Consider the following 21,007-nt stretch of genomic DNA (forward strand, 5'->3'; position numbering starts at 1 on the left):
TGTTAAATATCGATATATCTCAATAAAGCTCAGAAGATCGGGAAGAGAACGTCCTCACGTTAGGGAAGTGGAAACTCATGGGGAAGGAGACTTTGACTTTGGCATTTCAAAGAGCTCTGCTTAATAAAGACACAAAGTAGGGTTTCCAGAAGCAGTACTAGTGGTGCAATTAAGGTCAAAGAGAACATATGCAGAACAGTCCTGGTACTTAACTCCTGCTTTGAGGAAGTCTGCTCCCTGAGCTGCTAGAACACCTCATGTCAGTTTGAGCTGATGGACTTAATGTGCACTTACCGGCAGTTTCCACGCAGCAGTGACTGAGAACCGAGGTTTCTTTAATCTACTCCACATCAGCATGCATTTGCTCTGGATGGCTAAGAGATTTCTCGAACCCAGAACCACAATTAACAAAATAACCTTCTGAGGGAACAGTCGTGTGCCTTTGAAAGTCTCAGACACAGTAGACTGCTTCTTTTTTCTTTCACTTTATTGGCAAGAACCCCAGTTGGCATAGCTTGATTTTGAGCTCAATCCATCAACAATTCAAGAGAATTAATAATGTATTTATATCACATGCTAGTAGTAGCATAAAATTATCTATAAATCTTTAATAAATACTCTGTAATGCTTTTGGAACATGTTATAAATGATAAATAAATAACAATGGATTCCTTATGAAATATTTATCTTTAGTATGGTTATAGTAATGCTATAACTGCTTGGGAAGCCATTACTAACAAAGTGAATTGAGTTATCAAAGTTATAGATATGTTTAGTCCGCCATTCATAATGAAATGTGCAACACTTAAAATGAAAATAAAGACACTGGAAACGGTTGTTGACAAATTGTAACTGTCGGAATCACCAGTCATATTTAGGAGTTCACAGACATGAAAGGTTTGCAACTGTTTAATAAACTACTGTTTAATACACCGTGCTTCATAAAAAACTGGGTCCTGGTGTCTTATAAATTTTGGGGACTCTTGATGGATTCTTCTCCATGAATGATAACACTGAAACGTGGAGTCTCCCCAGAAGTTTCACAGGTTTGACAGGGCATGGAGCAAAAAGTTGAATAGATGACCATGCTTTTGATGCAAAAAAGGTATCGCCTCAATGCGAACAATATTCATAGGACACCCAGGGGGAACATCTAAGATAAGTTCTATATTTTGAGCATTTATATTTTGAAAGTCAACAAGAAGATTTTCATCCTTTGTTAAAATCAAGGCATCACACACAGACATCATTTGCATACATCCTTTCCCTACGGTTTCCCGAGTTATGAAAAATGCCCACAGTTGTGTAATCACCACCAAATTAAAGTCTCCCACAATTTCTCCCATGCCCATTGTGGTCAACCCCTTTCCCCATGCCATCTTCTGGAAACCAATGATCTAGTCTCCATCCCTACAAATTTTCCTTTTCAAGAATATTGTTATAAATGTACTTATAATTTTATAGCCTTCTGAGTCTGGCTTCTTTCAGCATGATGCATTTAAACTTTATTCATGTTGTTGTATCAGTAATTCATCCCTTTTTACTGCTGAGTAGTATTCCACAGCATGGATATGCCATAATTTGTTTATTCTTTCACCAGTTGAAGGACATTTGGGTTGTTTGTCAGTTTGGAGCAATTGTGAATAAATCTGCTATTAACATTTGGTTACAGGTTTTTGTGTGAATATAAATCTTTATTTTTCTCAGGTAGATACCTAGGAGTGGGGCTACTGGGTCATACTGTAAATTTTATAAAGAAAACACCAACCTGATTTCCATTGTGGTTGTGTCATTGGATCCCTTCAGCAATGTACGAGTGCCAGTCACTCTGCATCTTCATTAGCACATGGTATTGCCTTTTTTCTGTTTTTAATTGACAAGAGGATTTTGGTATGCCAATCAATGCAAATATCTTTTATGTAGTCATATCAAAATAGAAAAACATTTTATTATCATGTAATATGAACCAAAAGCACCCCTGAGTTTTAATCCCTGCCAGATGGACACGGGCAATTTTAAGTTGGACAAAAGATGGGGTCAACCTGAGGGGTGAAATTCAACTCTCAGCTATGTGCAATGCTTGCTAATGAAACACAAGAGCAAATTGTCTATGCGTGCATTTCAGCTGTATACAATCATTTCAATTCAAATGAGCTATGCCAATACGGCAAATATCCTTAGAGCTGGCATTGGACAGATGTTTTTCTTTCCTTTTATCTCTTTTCTCAACCTTACTAAGAGGAAGGCATTACCATACCCACTTTACAGATGAGAAAAATAACCTTAGGGAGGTTGAATAACTCACTCAAGCTTGCCCAGCACAGAAGTAGCAAAGTAAGGATTTAAACCCAGGTTTGCCTGAACACAAAGCTCATGCATTTTTTTTTTTTCAGGGCAATATGTTAATAGAAGTATATTAAAACTCTAAAATGACCCTTGCATATGTAGCCAAGTGATTTTAGACAAGGATGCCAAGACCATTTAATAGAGAAAAGAACAAGTTTTTTCTTTTCAACAAATGATACTGAGAAAACTGGATAACCACATATAAAAGAATAAAGTTAGAGCCCTACCTTACATCATATACAAACACAAACTCAAAATGAAATAAAGGCACAAAAATGAGAGTAAAAACTATAAAACTCTTAAAAGTTTAAGAAAAAGTTTCATGACCTTGGATTTGACAATGATTTCTCAGGTATGACATGAAAAGCACAGGCAACGAAAGAAAAAAAGAGCAATTGGACTTCATTAAAATTAGAAATTTTGGGCTTCCAAGGACAGTATCAACTTCGAAAGGCAGATAAAATATTTGCAAATCATCTAGCTGATAAGGTATTAATTTCCAGAATGTTTAAAGAATTTCCTATGGCTAAAAAGACGAAAAACAAACAAACAAACAAAAAACAAACCTAATTTTAAAAAATAGGCAAAAGACTTATAGACATCTCTTCAAGAAGACATACAACTGTCTGATAAATACAAGAATATATGTTTAACATCACCGATCATTAGGTAAATGCAAAAACAAACACCCCACAATGACACAATGAAATAATATTTTACACCCAGGATGGCTACTATCAAAAATACACAAAAAAAGTATTGAGGATGTAGAGAAATTCCAACCCTTGTGTATTACTGGCGGGAATGTAAACTGGTGCAACCACTGTGGAAAACAGTATGGCAGGTCCTCAAAGAATTAAACATAGAGTTACCATATGATTCAGCAATTCTGCTTTTAGCTATATACACAAAAGAATAGAAAGCAAGGACTCAGAGATATTTGTACACCAGATTCAGAGTAGCATTATTTATAATAACAGAAAAGGTGGAAGTAATCCAAACATCCATTGATATATGACTTGATAACAAAGTGCAATATACACACACAATGGAAAAGGAATACAATTGTGATGCACGCTACAACATGGATGAACCTTGAAGACACTATGATACAAGAGATAAGCCAGCCATAAAAGATGAATATGATATGATTCTACTTTTATGAGATACCTAGAATAGAAAGTAGAATTGTGGTTACCGGGAACGGAGGGAAGGAGGATTGGGGATCCATTGTTTAACAGATAAAGAGTTTCTATTTGGGATGATTTAAACCTTCTAGACATAGATGGCGGGGATGGTTGCACAACTATGTAAATTGACTTAATGCTGCTGGACTGTACACTTTTAAAAATGATTAAAATGGTAAATTTATTATGCATATTTTATTATTTAAAAAAAATTTCTTTTATTGATTTTAGAGAGAGAGGAAGGGAGAGGGAGAGAGAGATAGAAACATCAATGAGAGCGAATATTGATTGGCCACCTCCTGCATGCCCCCCACTGGGGATTGGGCCCACAACCTGGGCATGTGCCCTGACCCGGAATCGAATCAGTGACCTCTTGGTGCATGGGTCGACGCTTAACCACTTGAGCCACACCAGCTGGGCATATTATGTATATTTTACTACAATTAAAAAAAATTCTCTACAATGAGAAAGATTAGTATATAAGGTTTAAAAGTGATTCACATAGGTTCTTACGAAAAATATATAAAAATATGAAGCCTGGGATGCTTGATAAAAAGTCTCTGAGAAGCCAGAGATCAGAGTGGCAGATATAGATACGCAGGTATTCCACGGGACAATACTTACAAACAACTAATTGCATTCTTATGATTTTCCAAGGAAAATATAATTCGCACTCTAGAAAAGTGCCAAGAGTTAAATTAATATTTTCCTTCTGTTCTTCCAACCGTCAGCTACTCCTTAGGTCCTTATTCACCAGCTCTTATAATTAAATGGGACAGGTTGAAAAGATGGCATATTAATTAAGGATGAATTACTCTGGACCACTGCAGAGTTCCTCATGTAAGAGTCACATGAATAGTAAAAATCAGCTCCTCATTATCAGGGCGGAAACGGAGAGCTAAGAATGAGATCCTCATTTTCTGCTAGATATTATTGCCAATCCAATTTAGCACCTCGGATCTTAAACTCTTCTTGAGTTCAGTGAAGCTTTGCAACTATTAAAATACTCAGGATTCAACTGATACACCAAAAATAAAATGGAAACTTATCTACATAACAAAGGCTGGGAGGAAGCAGGCTACCAGATCTTGGCTTTTCAACAAGCAGGGAGTGTAACAGAAGGAGTGCAGTACACTTAGCTGCGTCCTTTGAAGGTAAGTGCCTGCTTTGGGCAACCAGAGAAAGTAATGCACGTGAGATGTAAACATTCTGGTAGTGAGTGTACATGTGTGGGGCAGAAGAGTGGATTCGATGTTTTTTTTTACTATAGTGTAAGCTCTCTGTCCCACTCATGTCCAGACATTTAAACCTAAAAAGACGTAGTCACCGCACTCCTTCCAGCTTGTGCAATCAAGTCTCAAGTGTCATCTGACATCTAGGCCAGGAACTTAAAACTCCAATACCTTCAGGAGTCAGGGAGGTCCCATAAATAGAAGTAGGTAAGACACGATAAAACAGAAAGGGATGTAAGTCTGATACTAAGCGTTTCACAATGTTTAACAGTTTGTCTTTTTTTTTTTTTAGGACTATGATTTGGACACTACAATTGGTAGAAAGAGGACTGTTTTGGAAATCTCTTTCTTTGTGTTTAATCTAAGCTGCATTTATCTCATTAATGTTCATATCTACGTTTAAAAAGAAATGGTGTTTGTTATGAAAGTACACAAGCACATAGAATAAAAGACAAAAGGGAAGAACTGGTGATTGGGTTGAGTAATACACCTAGCCCTGAGGTTCCTAATAGCCAAAAGAAAGTAGGAAAATGGTGCATTAAAAGCTTTTGTTGTCTGACTAATACTTGATTTTATCATGTCTTCGAAAACATCAAATCATTTCAATGAAGTCCAGATATTAAGATGGGATCAGGCATGTACTAGAAAAAAAATACCATTCAGAGGGAAGAAAGAATAAAGATCCAGAAGAATTACAGTCTTGGGCAGGTAATGATGATATAAATGTTGATATGTGCTTGATGAATATATTCATTCATTCAGTAAATACTTATTGAGTGCCTGCTATATGCTAGACTGTTACAAACATTTGAGGTTAATGAGTGAAGTAAATAACCTCTTCTGCTGTTGTTCTAGCAGAAGAGAGGAACATATGTAAACCCATGTAATGAATAAATACATTAAGTGTTATGTTAGAAGTGATTTATGCTGTAGGGGAAAAAATGAAAATGCAAAGCAAAGGGAATCAGGTATGCGATGAAAATTATAATAACTGCTCTGCTTTTATCCCAATTGTTCTGAAAACCAAATAAAATCGTGTAGGTGAAAAGTTTTATACGTTATTTTGTAAAAGTCAGTACACAGAATAACTAGAAGGTTGTTTTAAAAAGCTACACACACACACACACACACACACACACACACACACACACACACACAGTTTCTGGAGTACTCCAAAGGACACATTTATTCTGCTGTTTCTCCTAGTAAATGATCATCTGTTACTAGGGGAATATTCTTGGTTCTTGGCCAATAGCAATTAAGAGATGACATTTCAGAAGATGAAAAGGAACAGAGACATGACCTCTATGCCTTGGCTTGTATTTCTCCAGTTCCCAATCCACTGGAGACACCACTAGGGCCACGATGGCGACTAAGCCGATTATAGCGTCTTCGAAGTCCACCAGTAGCTCACTTCTTCCTTCACTTGCTAAAGACTGAAGGGTCCACAGCCTCACAATTCCTTTTCCTTTATCAAAACAGGCAATTGATGGTTAAATACTCAAACTGGCTAATCTGGTGTTCACCCCAACTGAAACCAGTGAGCAAAAGACAAGGTTTGAGTAACTGGCAACACAGTTAACCCAACACTGAATACACTATGTCATGTTGTTTATGTTTTCTGGTTTCTTTGCAGAGTTACATCTCCTTACTTCATCGAGTTCAAGGTTGCCAAGATGGTGGAGCCCATAGGATTTCCTGGTGGATTGGATGTGGGGCGCTTGAAACAGAAAGACATTAAGGCTTCCTTTAAGGTGTGTTCTGACCAGTTACAAAGATTGAACTCCCTCAGCTGAAATGGGGAAGGCTTTGGATGCAAAGGAAGGATTTGTGGGGAGGATCCAGAGTTTGGTTTTGGATATGTCGAGTCTGAGATAATGATTAGACTTACAGGTAGGGATGTTGAGAAGGGAGGTATATCTGTGCTTCTGGTGTTTTGGAGAGAGTTCTAGGTTGGCAGTCTGAGTTATCAACATATCTATGGTGTTGCATGAGACCAGGTGAGTTCTTCGAGAGGGTGAGGGTAGACAGGAAGAAAGGAGGGTCGGTAATGGAGGGTCACACACATTCTACGAGAAAAAGCAAGAAGAGAGGGAGGAAGCGGAGAAGGAAACTGAGCAGAGTGTATAGTGAGGCGAGGCAAAAACCCAGGAGTAGGACTTCCTGGAAGGCAAATTGGAGACGATCACAGAGGAGGGACTAAACGCTGCCATGTACTGCGATGGTAAGATCTATAGTTCAGTGCCCACTAAGTTAAGATCAGGATCACTGAAACACCACAGGTTTCCCATTCCAAAGGAGACTCCACATCTTGGCCCCAATGACCCCAGGAGCCTTGTGAGTAGGAATTATGGTCCCGATTTTACTGATGATGAAGAGCTCAGTGAGATTGAGCGGCTCCCAAGGTCACATTGCTTGCACCTGACCATGGATTCAAACCCAAGACCCTCTCACTCCTTATACTACACAAACATTATGTGCTTTCTCATCACTACCCCCTCCCCCAACTTTTAGGAAAGGTGGAAGGTGAAAGAAAGGGAGCTTTAGGAATTTTCATATTCATTTTACGTTATCTTTCACAAATTAATTCAGTGGAAAAAGAGAAATGAGCTCAGTACCATATTGTGTTTGAATTATTGACAACCATTCTTATTCTAACCAGGAAAAAATATCATTTGATAGAAATAAAGACCCTATTCCCTCTCTACCTTGCTATTATTTAAAAAAAAAAAAAAAAAAGCCTTGCAATTCTGTGCCTATTATTTTACATTGTAAAGTGATGAGGAATTAGAAAATTGTTAGGTAGCAGGTGACAAATTACAATCTGATGGGCCAACATGAACCTATAAAAACGTTATCAAGATGATATTAAACAGTCTATTCCTTACTTAGCATCCAGGCAGGAAATTGGAGCTATTCTTGCTGGATATCTCACACTTTGATATTTTTCATTTAGATAATGCTATTTAAAATTTAACTGGATTACTGGCAATTTGTCTTCCAAAATGATGTACTTGAGTAGTTGGCTCAGAATATCCTCTTCCCAGTTTTCAGCAAAAGGTATTGGGTACTTTCTAGAATTTTTGAAGTTTTGTTTTTGGCAATGATTTTTTGTTTCATTTACCCAAATACTGTTTTTTTGTTATTGTTGTTGTTTGTTTGTTTTTAAGGTAGAAAACCATGCTTTTATATTTTGTTAGGTGGCAGTTGGATGTGAGGTCCACTTGTGTCTCTGAGCATCTGAGGACATGAGTGTGTCAATGGAGTTTGTGGTTCCATCTCCAGTGCTCAGCGGAGTGTGTGTCACAAGTAGGAACCTGATTCACATTTATTGAATGACTGTCTTATGTATCTATATTATACCTGCACTTGGTATGCTATCCAGCACACAACAGGTGCAGAATTAATAGCAATGGCGTGGACCTACTTGGGTCTATGCCATCACCTGAATGCAGAATCACCTGAATAAAATTGCACCTCCTGCCTCTTTCCCCACAGACCTCTGGGGGCTGCGATGAGTCTCCTTGCCAAGACTGGGCTTCTTCCCTGCAGAAAAGAGAACGCCTGTTCTTGTCTAAAAGTAGACTCAGAAGTAGTGAAATTTGGGGCTGTGTTTGGGACGTGGGTGGAGGATCACTGTGAGTGCGGTCACCACGTTGTACAGAAAGGCCAAAAATAATTCTTCAAAGAAAAGTTATATCACATGAGAGCAATAACATGAAAACCATCTGGGTTTGACTCTCGGATTGTAGTTAAAGAGCCTGAGAAGGAAGGAAGGCGGGATGAAGAAATGTCTCCTTTCACTCAGATTAGTCACTGACCACGCACTCTGTGCAGTGCTCTTGGCTTGGCCCGAACTCAAGACCAAGTTCCTGGCCTCAGGAGACCTATATCTCATCAGGCAAGACAGTTTTGAAAGACGTTAAAATATATATAGCTGTGGAGATGAGTTACACATGATAATATAATTTAAATGATGCTCTTGAGAAAATTATTGGCCGATAATAGAGTAAAAAAATAAGATGTATGCTTTTCATGTCGGTGGAAAAGTTATGCAATGATACCAACTCTAAAATGTCCTGTGATTCAGCTCCATTCTAAGGCTACCTGCTGGAGGATGGCCGCGATCCCGCAGGACAAGTGCTGGCGAGGGTGTGGAGAAAAGGAGACTCTAGTACACTGCTGGTGGGCATGCCGCCTGGTGCAGCCACTATGGAAAACACTATGGTGTTACCTCAAAAAATTAAAAATTAAACTGCCATTTGACCCAGTGATCCCACTTCTAGTAATATACCCTAAGAAGCCTGAAACACCAATCAGAAAGAATATCTGTACCCCCATGTTTGTAGCAGCACTGTTTACAATAGCTAAGATCTGGAAACAGCCCAAGTGTCCATCAGTAGACAAATAAATAAAAAAGCAGTGGCACATCTACACAATGGAGTACTATGCAGCTGTAAGAAAGAAAGATCTCTTATCCTTTGAGACGACATGGAGGGACCTAGAAAGTATTATCCTAAGCAAAACAAGCCAAGCAGAAAAAGACAAATACCACATGATCTCACTTATTTGTGGAATATAATGAACATAACAGTCTGAGGAATAGGGTAGACCCAGAGATGTGGAAGTAGGGTACAGACTGACAACCCTCAGAAGAGGGGAAGGTGGGGGGAGGGAAGAGATAAACCACAGAACTTACATGCATGTACGCAAAACCAATGGACATGGACAACAAAGCCGGGCACGAGGTCGGGAGGGGGGATGGGGAGGAGGGTGTCAATGGGGTAAAAAAGGAGAAACATCTGTAACAAAAATAAAATAAAATAAAAAATAAATTAAAAAAAGAGTTTAGTCCTTTCTGCCTAAGAAGCCAGTCAAAAATCCAAGTTATTACCTATGCTTCTGACCCTGAGTGGCTGGCTATAAGTCAGAGGTTCCCAAGACCCCTTCCTTGGGTTTGATCAATGTGCTGGAGCAGGTCACAGAACTGAGAAGAACATTGTGCTTCCTAGATAACCAGTTTATTCTAAAAGGGTAGAACTCAGGACCACCAGATGGAGGAGATGCACAGGGCAAAGCATGGGGAAGGGTGTGGGGCATCCATGCTCTCCAAATGGGCTGCTGTCTCCAAGTCCCTCCTGCTCACCAGCCTAGCAGCTTTCTGAACCCTGACCATGTGGGTTTCTGTGCAGGCATCGGCATGATTGATGAACTCAGCGACCATGGGTGATTGATTCAGCTTCCAGGCCTTCTCCCCTCTGTCAGAGGTTGGAGTACAATGGAAAGTTCAACCCTCTAATCACCTGGTTTGTTGTCCCAGCAACCAGCACCCCCATCCATAGGTTACAGGGCTTTTCAAAAGTCACCGCACTCATGTAACAAAACACACCTGTTTTGCTTTTATCACTTAGGAAATTACAAGGTTTTAGGAGCTCTATGACAGAAATCAGTAGTCTTTTTATAAATCACAATATCACCCTTGGTAACTGAATGGAATCCATATGGGAAAAGTCAGAAAAACAAATTTCAAGAAGCAGCAAAACCAAAACAACAACAAGAAACAGAAAGCAGAAGTTAGAATGACACGAAGAGGAACAATATCGGGTTCAGATAATAAGTCTCCATGGTTTAAACGTCCCTATTAGAAGAAGACAAAATTCTCATACGAAGAAAAAAGGAAATGAAAAGACATCAAACCCAACTAAATGTAAAAGAAAATGACATTAAAAGTTAAAATTAATAAAACAAGCAAAGCTTCATCTGAAGAAACAAACAAACAATAAACAAACAGTTGGAAATTTTGATTTGACGTAAGGTAAGATACAAAGCAAAATTTATGCAATGAGACAAGGATCATCTTACATGGATAAAACATGCACCTTGCAATAAAAATATAGGGGACATCATTATTTATCTACAATGTCTTTTAAAATCTAAAACAATGAAAGAATTTTAAAATTTGTTTTATATTTTTACTTTCAGCAAAGGATGGTATCACCATCACTTCAGATGGGGAAAGCTACGTAAAAAGAGCTTTGGAGGGAGGATCAGGGGCTCAGTATGGGACATGTTTCATTCGAGATATCTGCTCAATTTCCAAACATGCGTCTAGTGGATTTATAGAGGCAAAGTCTAGAGAAGAGCGTTCAAAGAAACAAATGAGAGGCTAAAGATGGGCAAAGAGGAAACTGCTACTTATTAAGCACCTAGTGTATACTGGGACTTCAGCAAGGCTTTTCACAAAATGTTATTTCATGCAATGGTCACGACACCTCTGATGATTTGCCACTCATTAAATGAGCACCTACTATGTCCAGTCACTGCTTTTTTAGAGAGAGATTCAACACTGTTGGTGCCTTAAAGAAATTACTATTGCCACTTAACAGGAGAGATCATTGAGTCTAGGAGAAGCAAAGGAACTGCACCATTGTCATACAACTGGCAAATGTCACAGCAGGATAGCACCGTCACGTATAAGTGTGGGTCTTCAGAGCCGCTGCTCCTTCCAGTCTTCTATCTTGTGTCTATCAACCCTTCCCTCTGCCTTTGAGAGGGGGATGCTGCCATATTACAGAAAAATGCTAAAGGCAACCAACCCCCAGGTGGCTGAGCATGCTCACAAGCTTCCATGTTTCCGTATAAGCACTGATTGCTTTGTTACAAATCGGTCTTGGCAATTATTTAAAGCAAGACTTCTGAAGGACTGATTCAGTCACACATTGTTATTCTTATAATTCATCTCCGTTTCTACTGAAGAGTTTGTATTCTAAGTCCTCATCTTCCCAGAATACCTTTGTCACATGAGGGTGACTTGCTAATGAGAGCAGAAAAGCCAGCCCACACAAAGCCTGTCTCGAAAGCACCCCCTGTCCATGGGCAGGTGAGGAAGAGCCCGGTTTCACCTTTCTCCTCGTTCCCAGATGACAGCCCAGCAATCCCGAGTTCTGTGCGAAGCAGTATCGGTTGCATAATTTCCCCGTGGAAAGGTTATACCGCTTTCGGAGAATGCAAACCAGAGAGGCTGGCCTTTAGAAATGAGGCCTTTCGGGTAATTCAACCCCTTAAAGTGAATGTTAATATTTACATTATCTTGTTAACATCTTTGTGCTTTTTTCTCTGTCTGAGATAAGAGCCCGAGGGTTCAAATATTTTAAACAAATGTTCGTTGGAGGGAAGCTGGTTTATCACAGCATTTCAGGGAGGAGAGAACATGGCCTCTGTAATCTGTCCATTTGGATTTGAGACCCACTGTGGCCACTGATTTGGCTGGATATCTTGGAATATTAGGTCCTCTGGGCCTTCAGTCTCTCTCTGCTCTGTAAAATGAGACACATGTCCTCTTAGTCAGTTACTGGGAGGATAAACTGGGATCATTTGTTGATACTCCACTGCCTGGGTACTCCGTAGTGTGGAGCTACTGTACTTATAGTTGTTCTTGTTATCACAGCTCACTCATATTGTCACAGATAAGGACAAATCCACTCTGGTTTTGTTTACTCCCTCTTCTATTTTATTTATTTATTTATTTATTTATTTATTTATTTATTTATTTTTCTTTATTGATTTTAGAGAGAGAGGAAGTGAGAGGGAGAGAGAGAGAGAAACATCAGTGAGAGAGAACATCGATTGATCGCCTCCTGCATAGTCCCCACTGGGGATTGGGCCCACAACCTGGGCATGTGCCCTGGCAGGGAATCGGACCGGCGACCTCTGGTGCATGGGTCGATGCTCAACCACTGAGCCACACAGACTGGGCTCACTCCCTCTTTTAAAGAAGGCTCACCATTGTTATTATTAACACATGAAATATTTACTGGCACTTCATTCTTTTCACAGTCCACAGTGTCCATTGTGAGAGGTGAACCCCGTGATGGCATTGAATTCAGACCCCAGATCTGGACTGAGTTCAAGTCTTGACACTGGCACCTTCTCTCTTTGTAACCCTGAGAAAGCAATCTGGCCTCTCTGTGTGGTAATTCCTCCTCCTTGCACTGGTGATGCATGTGGTGCCCATCTTCTGGTGTTCTTGCGGGTTTTTAGTTAATGCCTAAAAAGTGCCTGGTACGTACCTAGCAAGTAGTACTTATTCAATAAGTTGTAATAATTTTTGTTCATTGGAATTGAATTGCACATGATGCAATACTGTGAGCATGAGATATTCATTCTCCTTGAAAAGGTGTAGAAACTGAGTCATGGTGTAATCTATGGGTCATGTCCAAAGTCACACAACTAGTTTGTAGCCAGCCAGCACAGCACTGCCTCCTTCTGACTCTCAGACCAGGTCCGTCACCCAGGAAACGTCCCCAACGCTGGAGCTCCCCCAGCCAGGATTTATTTCAAAGGCAGCTTTCCCCGACGTCTGCCTCCCCCCCCCCCCATTGTTGCAGGAAATTATGCTGCGAGCCATGTATCTTCTTCGACATGCTTTGCTCTTGAAGAAACACTCCCAATTACTGTGGCTGTGTTCTCCGTGATTGCAATGTGTCATGACATTTCCAAGATGTAAGTTTCTTCGAAAAAGGCATTAGCACCAGGCGAGTGGAGCAGCTCATTTTTCAAACTCGGAAACTGTCGTTTGCCCTGCTCGGTGCCGGTGAAGCCTGAAGGCACTGTTTAGTGAGCCACCGAAGTTCACCCCATGGCCACGTCTGGCTGCTCTCCTTCCGGGAGATCTCTGGCTGAAAATGTGCAAATGTATGTGCACATCTACCCACACTTACACACACACACTTTACACCATGCACCGTGATTCTCTTTCAGGATCTACCCTATTCCCAATCCCCTCTAGAAACGAATCCTCTCTCCTCTTCCTTGGAGCCTGTTAACATGCCCTTACAGACTATTCTTCATCCCTGTTCCCCACTTACCACTTCAGGGATGTGTTATATCCTTCATGGTTCCCCATCTGTATCGGCCTGGGTATCATTTGCAAGCAAAAGAAACCGCTGATGTAAACAGCGGTGGGATTTACGGGAAGACTCTCAGCACACAGAATGGCCAGCTTCAAGAAACAGACAGAAACAAAGAAAGGCAACACAGTCAGGACCACGGGCAAATTCATGCCACAGCAGCAGTGCAGTGAGGGCATTTGGTGCCCAGGTGGGCATAGTCCTCACACTGAAGATGGAGGTTATTGCTGTGTTCCTTTGCCCAGTTCAGGTCTAGGTTGGACGCACCTGACTGGCTGAACTTCAGTCACATGCCTCTACAATAGCTGCAAGGGAGGCTGAGAAAGTGAGTAATGGCTGTATTCAAAACAGGTGGCTTAGAACAACCGAAATGTATTGTCTCACTGTTCTGGAGGCCACGAGTTCAAAGTGAAGGTGTTAGCAGGGCTGTGCTCCTCTGAAGGTGCTAGAGAAGGATCTACTCCAGGTCTCTCCTAGCTTCCAGTAGTCTTGGGTGTTCCTTGGCTAGTATATGGCTGTCTTCCTTCTCTTCATGTCTGTCTCTGTGTCCAGATTTTCTCCTAATAAGGACTCTAGTCACATTGGATTAGGAGCCACCCTAATGACCTCACTTTTATTTGACTAGATCTACAAATGTTCTACTTCCAAATAGGCTACATGTTGAGGTACTGGGGTAAAAATTCAAACTGCCTTTCTTGGGGGAAATAAGTCAATCCATAACACTCTCCTATTAGTTTAATTGGTAGGAGGGAGACTACGGTGGCTATGCATTATACCCAGTGGTGAATATTTTCTTATACATGTACAGTAGGGTTCAAATACAGACACCAAAACATACAACAAAGAGGCTGAAAATATCCCTGATGCCGTTACCCTAAGGATCCTATACTCCAAGCTCCCTGACAACATTTAAAGTTCTTCTTGGCCCGAACCCCTCTTTCTTTCTCTTATCTTCTGCCACTCCCTAAGATATTCCTTGGCTTATTATACAAGACTACCTTCATTTCCTGAATATTAAAAAAATGTTTTTGACCTACAAAAAGTTATACCTAATGTATACAAGTAGATAAGTTTAGAGACAATTATACACCTGTGGAAACATCACCACAATCTGTTACAAACCTACTATCACCCCCAAAGTTTTCTCTTGCTCTTCATTATTATTATTGTTATTTTATAACATTATTATTTTTATTATTTTGTGATAAGAACACTTAACATAAGATCTACTTCTCAGCTAACACAGACACATTCAGTATGGTTAACTATAGGCTCTATGCTTCATGGTAGATCTCTTGAAATCATTCATTTCCTGAATATTTTGTAACATCAGTTACTAAGAAAACTCCTAATGGTTTGCCCTGACCAGTGTGGTTCATTTGGTTGGAGCATCATCCCATGCACCAAAAGGTGGCAGATTTGGTTCCCAGTCAGGGCACATACCCAGGTTGTAGGTTCATTCCCTGATCGGGGCACATGCAGGAGGCAACCAATTGATGTTTCTGTCTCACATCAATGTTTCTCTCTCTCTCTCTAAAATAAAAAAATATAATAATGGTTTGAGCATTTCATCCCTAGGACCAATGCTGGGGCCTGCTGATAAGAGATTATGTCTATTATGCTCTCTGATCAAAAACCGATGTGGCAAAGCACAGACATTTGGGAAAGACAAGAAAGCTTCCCCAAGATGAGTAAGGTGATGGGGGTTTAGGTAGAAAGTGTAAGAAAACAGCATGATCGCCCTTGCAGCTCCAGAGGGGATTGTCTGCACAGGGCAATGAGGGATGTTAGGCCCAGGGCCCTGGGGCCTTAGGTCTCAAGGGACAGGGGCACTGTAGGATAGATAAGGTATTAATGGCAACCAGGATAGCGCATGGCTGGAAGGCCTTTGTCAAAGATTCTAGAATAGACCATTTAAAAACCCCAGAATGTTGCTTGGCTTTGGGTGACCCTGGAAGAACAGGCATGGCAATAATAGAGATTAAATTTCCTGCCAGCCCAGAAGGATGGAAAGTTATATTCAGATAGATCTAGATTTAGCTGGAAGAAAATATATTCTTTTCAAGTCATGGTTTTTTTCCTTGCACCATGTGTGGTTGAAAATGTAAACTCTATAAACTCCACGTTTTCCTATGTGGCCATTCCCTTGCACAGGCCCTCCTTCCTTCCCTGAATCACCTCCTCTTACCTTAGCCTGTTCATCCCCATCCTCCTGTTCCAGGAACTGTCCTCGCCTCCCCTCCCTGGACGGGATTAGGAGGCCTCATTACTTGTCTCTCAGCACTGAGTCTCCATATCGATCATGGACTTCTGGGTGGTAATTACCTCTTTCCTAGCCTGTCATCCCCACTGATCTGTGAGTTCTGGGACCATCATTTTATTTGACTTCTCAATGTCTAGCACAGGGCCAAATGCATCATAGATACTCACACATTGACGACAAATGAAGGAAACGATGAGAAACAATGAGATAGATGCCCAATCCTCTTAGACCTTGAGAACTGCTCGGCAAATCACTGTGCCACAGAGTGACAAAGCCTGGTTCCTCCGTAGGGTAAGAGCTCGCTGAGAGCATCATCCGCCAGCCAGGAGCACAGAGCGTGCGTTGTCCTCTATGGTAATCGATAGCCACCTGCTGCTATTTAAAGTTAAATATAAATTACATAAAATTAAATAAAGTTACAGCCCTGACCGGTTTGACTCAGCAGTTAGAGCATCAGCCCACAGACCAAAGAGTTGCGGATTCAATTTCGGTCAAGGGCACATACCTCGGTTGCGGTTTGTCCCCGGCCCTGGTCAGGTCATGCAGGAGGGAGCCACTCGATGTCTCTCTCTCTTTTTTCCTCCCTCCCTCCTTCTCATTCTATCTGAAGATGAATGGAAAAATATCCTCGATTGAGGATTAAAAAAATTAAATAAAATTACAAATGCAGTTCCTCTATTGCACAAACCACATTTCAAGTATTTAAAAGTTCCCTGCGGCTAGTAGCTACCACGTTGGACAACACAGGTATAGACTATTCTCATTGCCACAGAGCGTTCCACGGGACAGTGCTGATACAGGATTTCTGTAGCTCTGCAAAGAGATTGCACTCTATTCTTAGTTCCTGTCCATTCCCTCTCTGTCGTATTTATTTTTAACTCATAAAACCACAACACATGCACACAATTAACTATCTAAACCACCAATCATTTTTATTTTGTATAAAGAGTGTTCATTGATTTTTACTAAAAAGACATTTGTTGCAAGAGGAATTCTATATGTAGCAATAAAACATTTACTTTTCAGGGTAACTTAAGACACTGTCTGGATTTTAACAGGACCACTGATTTTGTGCCATTGCCATAATGATAGAAAGCATTCACCATCTGCTCTCTGGTGTATCACCCTAAGAAAACGCTCAGATGGGGGTGCTCAGAAGGCGAGAGTCCCTGATCCCAGCAGCTATGACAGTCTCTTAGAGTGGTTGAGTTTTTTTGAAAATTTATTTTCCAGCTCCTGTTGACATGCAGCATTATATTCCTTTCAGGTGCACAACACGGTGGCGATTAGACATTTCTGTAACTTACGAAGTGAGGGTTAGTTTTATAGTTTCTGAAGAACTGGATGGCTGCCATTCAAAATGACATCTAGACATGGTATTTGTGGGTTGGATCAACCATGAGATAGGATAGTTCCTTAAGACGTTTTCAAGCCTGAAATAGTGGGTGCTAAAGTTAACTGTGGACAGGGTTCTACACAGAAAGGGAATTCTGAAAAGGGTGGGGAGGGAAAAGGAGAGATAGAGGAAAAGAGAGAGTGAGAGAGACACAGAGAGAGAGAGAGACAGAGAGAGAGAGAGAGACCTAATGCATATACACACATTATTACTAGAAGGCTTTTTAAAATTTTTATGGAGGGCCATTACATAGGCATAATTGATTAGATCATTGACCATTGGATACCGATTCAACTTTCAGCCCCTCTCCACTCCCTGGAGGTCAGTGGGGTAGGACTGCAAGTTCTAACCCTTTAATCACATGGTTAGTACTTCAGGCAACTGCTTCCCCCACCCATCCTCAGGTAGGTTCCAAAAGTCACCCCATTAACATGATAAGAGACACATTATCGCTCTTATCACTGGGAGTTCATAACTAAGTACCTACTCAGTGCCAGAATCCAGCTTGATGTTATTTAAAAGTCACGATCAATATCATAATCCATCTCATCTTTACATCTGGGGAAACTGAGGCTCAGAGCAGATACGCAATTTGCCCGTGGTGTACAGCTACTAAGAGATCAAAGCTGGGATCCTGGGCTCTGATGTCGAATCTTATAATTAATTCACAACACATCAGCCTTCTTAGCGTGGGCTGCTGTACCACAGTGCCTCAGAGTAGGTGTCCTACAAATAAGGGAAATTTATTTCTCGTGGTTCTGGAGGCTGGAAGTCTGAGATTAGGGGGGCGGTGTGGTGTGGTTCTGGTAAGAGAACTCTTCCAGGCTGCACCTGCCTACCTCTTACCATATCTTCACATGGCAGAGAACAGAGAGAGGGAGCGTGCTCTTTTGTGACCTCTAATAGGGCACTAACCCCTTTAATGAGGGCTCCATCCTCTGGACCGCATTTCATTCTAATTATCTCCCAAAGACCCCACCTCCTCATACCATCACTTTGGAGGGTAGGGTTTCAACACAGGAATCGAGGGGGTCACAGACATTCAGTCCACAGCAGCACCTTTCACACCCCCTACAGTTTGAACTCAGGGCCATAAGGAACTTCTGTTGTAGCTGATGCATTTGACCACCAGGATTGCTTAGCTTCTCTGATTCTGGCTTCCCATCCCCACCTGCCACCAGCTCAGGGCTCAGAAGCAGCCCATAAGACGAATCACCTCTTTCTGCTCTGCTGTTTATCTCCAGGAGCCCAGGGAACGCCTCCTTTGGTGTTTTCGCCTCAGAAATGCACTCGTTTAAATGTCCTCCGGCTCTGCCTTTGATCACCCAGGCTGGGGTGAAGACTGCATTTGGTTTCTTTATGATGAATTTAGCAGATAAACCCAACACCTGACATAGACATCCCCCCTCCGCCCATCCCTTGAAAATCTTTCTCATGTCCCTGGGCTAAGAACATATTACCATCTCCTTTGAGAAACCTGGAGAGTTCCTGGGTCACTGGAAAATAACTGCACATGAATTGCAAGTGATGGCTACACATTTGCTAGAGAAGGAGGGAAAAAGAAAGGCTGTGTGAACAGCGAAGCATGTTAAGCATAAGCTGAGAAAGACAGGATGAGGAAAGAAAAACAAGGGGAACCCATTTGAGGTTCACGGGGGCCCCTCTGGGGTGCTCATACCGATCTTATGTTTAACATTAATAATTGCTAAATTATATTAAATGATATATCAATCAGATTAATAAAGCTTACGATACTTAGAGCGTGGAGTTTGCTGAAATCGCTGGCATCTGTGCCTATTAAAAATGACAGATGATTAGGATATCCAAAGTTTGGTGGAATCTGCTAGCTAACAAGGTAAATTAAAATTTACATCTTGTTCCGGCATAATGAAGATAATTAAAAAGAGTGATAAAACCCTTTGATTAACCCTCATCTCCTCTTGCATAGCATTTTATTATGCAAATGAAACCTCAAACACTGTAAACTTAATACCAGTTAGGAATATGAAGATGTTCTCGTTTCCAAAGCATGGAGATATATGTGTACATATAAAATGTTTGATTGAGGTTGGAGACGGGGCCCGTTTTGCAATAAAGTGTAACTTCGGCGAGGCTGTGGCGTGGAACAGTTACATCTCCAGTCACTACAGGCTTGAATGCTGGCCCACGGTGCCACCATCATTTCTCCATAGCTTTGGTTTTGGTCGTTATCTGCCCTGCCATGTATGACATTGAGGATGCCCAGCCCCCCAAATCAAGAAGGGCTGTGTCATTCCATGGAAGGCTCCTCTGTAATCCTGCTTTTGGTTACCTGAGTTGAAGGGCACATTGACCTTAAAAAGCAGGGAATTCCTTGTTCGTTCATCTCTTAGGTTTAAAGAGATTAGAAAGCCCTAGGGAGGAGAATCTTTTTGAAGGAGTCCTGTTTTATTCTTCTTCTTATTTTTTAACAACTACTGTCTGAATATGTACCCCCCCCCCCCATGATGATTCCTTCCTCTCCGGGAGTGTTAAAGGGAACATGGGGTGGCAGGATCCCTAAAAGCCGCTGAGATGGTTTAATGAACCTTCGGCCATCTGAGTGCATCGATGTGCAAACAAGAATTCTTTCTTTCCTTTTGCCTCCCCTTGGCCTCCTCATTCATCCTTCCCCGTCCTCACTCTGGACGGAGAAAGAACCTTCAGTCATGGGATAAGAAGCAACCAACGTCAGCAAGAGCAGTAAGAGTTCGCTTCTAAGAGCCTCTCCTTGAAGATTCAGATTCAGGGACAACGGAAGACAATGCAGATTGTGGGAATGAATACACGAAATGGGAGGTGCAGGCGCAGGGATGTGGGGCAGGGTGAAGGCGAGAAGGTGAAGGCGAGAAGACCGGAAATGCGAAAAACAAAACAAAACAGGGAGGTTGACCGAGAGATGGCTGGAGGCCCGGCGGGAAGAAGGCAATGTACAAAGGCGGCACAGAGAGAGGGGGTGGGGAGCCCAGGAGCACGGACAGGAACCAGAGCTGGTAGGCCCCTGGAGAGAGAGAGTCTCCCTGCCAGCACCTTGGTTTTGACTTCTGCTTCCAGAGCTTGAGCGAACCCACTTCTGTTGTTTGAAGCCACCCAGTGGGTGGTAGTTTGTTATAGCAGCCCTAGGAAACTGATACAGCTTTTGGTGTCAGGAAGTGGGAAATGGGATTAAAAACGACTTTGGGTAAGCCCTGGCTGGTTTGGCTCAGCGGTTAGAGCATCGTCCTGCAGGCCAAAGAGTTGCGGGTTCGATTCTGGTCAAGGGTACGTACCTCAGTGGCAGTTCGATCCCTGGCTCTGGTTGGGGTTGTGCAGGAGGCAATTAATTGATGTGTGTGTCTCTCTCTCCCTCTCTCTCTCCCTCCTACTCTATCTAAAAATTAATGGAAAAATATCCTCAGTGAGGATTAGAAAAATAATAATAACTGCGGGAAAGGGAAAGGAAGGCTTGCATCATTTTCCTGATCTCAGGTGCATTCCTAAGCAGCTATCAGGGAAGCTGGTCCTTTGTGGGGCTGGCCCTGATGTCTGTGTGTTCTCATCTTGCAAATGGGAAGAATAACAGTACCTACCTCGCATGGTTGTTGAGAGGTTTTAAATGAGTTCATAAAAGTGAAGGTCTCAGAATAGCATCTGGCGTACAATCTGTATTCTTCCAG

The sequence above is a fragment of the Molossus molossus genome, unplaced genomic scaffold (assembly GCF_014108415.1).
Source record: "Molossus molossus isolate mMolMol1 unplaced genomic scaffold, mMolMol1.p scaffold_m16_p_3, whole genome shotgun sequence".
Taxonomy (NCBI): domain Eukaryota; kingdom Metazoa; phylum Chordata; class Mammalia; order Chiroptera; family Molossidae; genus Molossus; species Molossus molossus.